Genomic DNA, 4,436 nt, shown 5'->3' with positions numbered 1-4,436 from the left:
TCAATAGATTCCACATCCCAAAATTAAACTAGAGAAAAACAACTTAAACTGACATAAACATGAAGGAAAACAGAATTCATTAAAAATATGTCACCAATATGAGCCCACGTCTATGAGTTTTAGGGTAGAGTCCTACCAGACTTTCAAAGAGGATTTAACAAGAATTCAGTGTATTCAACAATATAGAAACAAAACAAATATTAGCCAATTTATTTTCTGAACCCCTGATTACTCATATATCCAGTCAGGAAAGACTGAGCAATTAAAGAGAATTACAGACCAATTATCCCTAAAACCACAGATTCAAAAATACTTAAAAGGTAAAACAAATAAAATAAAATATTAAACACATCAAAAGATCGTCCACCATTAACAATGAGGAAGGCTTCATTCTAGAAACAGTGACGGTTCAACAAAATGGGATTAAAGTGTAAAAACCAAGAATTGATCATCTCATGAGGTAATGTAAACTTCTCTGACAATATTCAACACCACTTCATGATAAAATTCTCAGAGTTCTGGTGCTTACTGGGGCTGGAACACGGCTCCCTCTATTCCATTATCAGCAGCTTTCAATATTTCAAATATATCACTGCCTAATCTTGGCTTTCCTGGAACTTGCTTAGAGATCTACCTTGATCTCAAAGATCTGCATGACTCCGTCTCCTGAATGGTGGGTTAAAAAGCATTTAACACCATGACATGAACTAAGCCTTTCTGCTTATATTTTAAATTCTGAACCCAGAATCCAAATCTATCTCTTGGCAATTTGACACATAATTGTATCTTCACGTGTCTACATCAAAACAGTATCCAGGTAATAATAATTCCTAACATGATACAGTTCACTTTCATGCAACTGCAAATCCATATGTTTAGGTGAATGCAATCTTGTCCTAATGTAACCATTCCTTTAATGCATTTGAATATACTTGATCACAAGATTAAACGTCATTCAACTTCCTGATGATGCCTTGTATTTTGAACCTTTCTTTTTTTTATTTTTCCTTTCTTAGTTTCTATGTTTGTTAAAAACTTTCAGGCCAAGTTCTATGCGGTGATTTTCGTGACTTACTTTGTCAATACAATTAATGTAAACAGTTTTACCTTAACCTCAAGGAAACTCTTCAGACAAGGGCAGCAAACTTCTTTGCAAAAGCATTAAAAAAAAATCCCCAGAGTGGAAATAATCTCAAGCACCCATGTCTATCATATCCTACTTTATGATACCCTACTAACTCCCACTTAATTCATGATCATATTCAATAATTTTCTCTCCAACACACAGATTTTGGGGACTTATCCCTGGTGCAAACAATTTACCACATTGATTACATTAATAAGTTTTCTGTCCAGTATGTGTTCTTTTATGTCTTTGGAGATAACTGGGTCTTGCAAAGGCTTTACCACATTGATTATATTCTTAAGGTTTCTCTCCAGTATGTGTCATTTTATGTCTTTGGAGATGACTGCGCTGTGTAAAGGCGTTACCACATTGATTACACTCATAAGGTTTCTCTCCAGTATGTGTTCTTTCATGATATTGGAGATTACAGCGCTGTGCAAAGGCTTTACCACATTGATTACATTCATAAGGTTTCTCTCCAGTATGTGTCATTTTATGTCTTTTGAGATGACTGCGTTGTGCAAAAGCTTTACCACATTGATTACACTCATAAGGTTTCTCTCCAGTATGTGTTCTTTTATGTATTTGGAGATCACTATGCTGTGTAAAGGCTTTCCCACATTGATTACATTCATAAGGTTTCTCTCCAGTGTGTGTTACTTTATGATATCGGAAAGTACTGTGACATGCAAAGGCTTTCCCACATTGATTGCATACATAAGGTTTCTCTCCAGTATGTTTTCTTTTATGATATTGAAAATTTCTGCGGTGTGCAAAGGCTTTACCACATTGATCGCATTCATAAAGTTTCTCTCCTGTATGTGTCATTTTATGTCTTTTGAGATGACTGCGCTGTGCAAAGGCTTTACCACATTGATTACATTCATGAGGTTTCTCTCCACTGTGTGTTCTTTTATGACATGTGAGATGACTGGGTCTTGTAAAGGCTTTACCACATTGATTACATTCATAAGGGTTCTCTCCAGTATGTGTTGTTTTATGATATTGGAGATTACTGCATCTTGTAAAGGCTTTACCACGTATATTACACTCATAGGGTTTCTCTCCACTATGACTTCTTACATGCCTGCAATGATAATTAGCACATGTGAAAACTTTATGACATTCATTACTCTGATCAATCATGTAATCAATATGAATTATGTTTACAATTTGTCTAATGGTAAAGAAGCAGCAGATCTTAAGGTTTTAGCACTTTATTTGTTCATGTTTTTCTCCCTCATCATGAGTTGTTCAAGACACCAGTGATAGTTATTACATGGCTCATATTTATAACACCCTCTTTTTATATGATGTATTTTAGCTATCTGAAGAAAGTTAGAAAGACTCTGATCTGTATAACACTGATTGTATTCATATTTTTCCTCTAGTGTGAATTACAGCACGTGAGACAGGGAACCAGGACACACAGAAGAATTTCCAAATTCCTAGTACCCTTAAAGATTTTTTACACTATGAGTTTTGGGATATGCCCTGTAAAGCTAAAAAACCAACTAATTGCAAATGTCTTTCATATTCCTAATTTCTTTCAAAGGCAGAATACTACATATATTCTTGTTTTAGAACAAAAATTTTATGTTTCTTCTTTACATATCCCTATGCTCACATGATTATTATCCATTGTGACACATGATATACCTAATAAAAGAATGATAAATGAAAGGTTTACTCATTGCACTCACACTGTTTGAATTTTTGTTTCTCATAACATGTACAATATGGACTAATGTTTCTCCACAACAATATTCCTGATTCTAATAAAATTCCCTCTCACCAAGCTGAACCATATTAATACAAGTATATGAGTATCACCAAATTTTCTGTGGATGATTTTCTTATTAAAATGTTTTGGATATAAATTTATCACTATTCAATGTGCAGTTTCTAAATACTATGAGACGCTACAGATTGGCAGGTCCACAGCATAGCTCTAAAGAAGCTACATGTATATCCAAATCAGGTATCGGATCTTGAAGTACATGGTTTTGTAAGAATATTATGATCCTAGCTACAGTTAAAGGACTGTTATTTTATACTCTTATTTTTTGCTGTAGATTCCATAAGATATTAAAATTTCCTCAGAGACAAATTGGTATCAGCTTGCACATGAAAATTACCTTTCATGTCTTCTAATACTTTGAAAATGTTCTTCAAGATGTTGGTCTTCCCAATTATAGCCTAAAATACAGTACCAGAAATGAATGATATACTATTGGAAATTAGGAAATAATCAAGGTACTGTGAATTTTCACTGCACCATGAAAGTTACAGTGAAAATTTAGTGAAACTGAATTATTCAGCTCAATCTTCACTATTCACAATTAAAATAAGAGATCATCAATAAAAAATAAACATTTTTTCCTTAGAAAAAAATAACAGTCTTACCTATAGCATTGAGATTCAGGTAGGTTTCCAACATCACATCTTTGTAGAGATTCTTCTGGGAAGGATCCAGCAAATTCCACTCTTCCTCAGTGAAGTTCACATGCACATCATCCAAAGTCACTGCATCCTAAATATCCCATACATGTGTACAACACAAAGCATGATACTAACATCAATGTAAAGAAAACACATGTTTCCTCGAAAACATATTCATATAATTTTGGCAATCCACTTATATTTTGACTCAGAATTTACAATCACTATGTCATTTTAGAAGGGGCTTGAATTATGAAATTCATGTGTCTTGCTTTTGAACAATTTGAATAACATACAGCCCTGACAGGGAAATGCCAATTGAGAGGGAAATGCACAGGAAACATCCACAATACTGATCAGATATCTGAAAAATTTTATGAACAATTACTAACTACAAGTCTGATGGGTAAACTGGGTGTATTTGCACATGTCCTTAGTCATAGAGGTACAGGCAGGTATATGTCATACAGCTGGATGCTGGCATGGCCTATGTAATATGTTCTATGAGACCAAAAGTTATATATTAAGACCCTCAGTCTCTACAAAAATCAACCAAGGAAACAAAAATGACAGAGAACTCACAGTTCCTTACTAAAAGTCCCTACCAAGAACTATACATTCACTTCAGATCTGTACTCATCTTGTACAAGCATGAAGTGCAACAGATTAAACTATAACATTAATAAAATTTTACTAGAAGGGAATGCAAGCTTAAACAGTTACAAATGAACAGATGAAAATATAGTAATATAAATTTTGATCATAAATAAGCAATGCAAGGCAGGAGAAAGAGCTCAGCAATGGAAAGCTCTAGCTGGTCTTCCACATTGTGTTTGTCAATTTCTCAGATACACATGGGGACTATTAA

At 34.0% G+C, this 4,436-nt stretch overlaps 1 pseudogene; it reads right to left on the bottom strand.

Annotated features, from left to right (window-relative positions):
- Positions 1-1,234: 1,234 nt before the first annotated feature.
- Positions 1,235-2,038, bottom strand: LOC127673238 (zinc finger protein 431-like; annotated as a pseudogene).
- Between the last annotated feature and the right edge of the window lie 2,398 nt (positions 2,039-4,436).

Source organism: Apodemus sylvaticus, chromosome 22, assembly GCF_947179515.1.
Source record: "Apodemus sylvaticus chromosome 22, mApoSyl1.1, whole genome shotgun sequence".
Lineage (NCBI taxonomy): Eukaryota > Metazoa > Chordata > Mammalia > Rodentia > Muridae > Apodemus > Apodemus sylvaticus.
The sequence above is the reverse complement of the archived record's forward strand: the minus strand, read 5'-3'. Positions and strand labels throughout refer to the sequence as shown.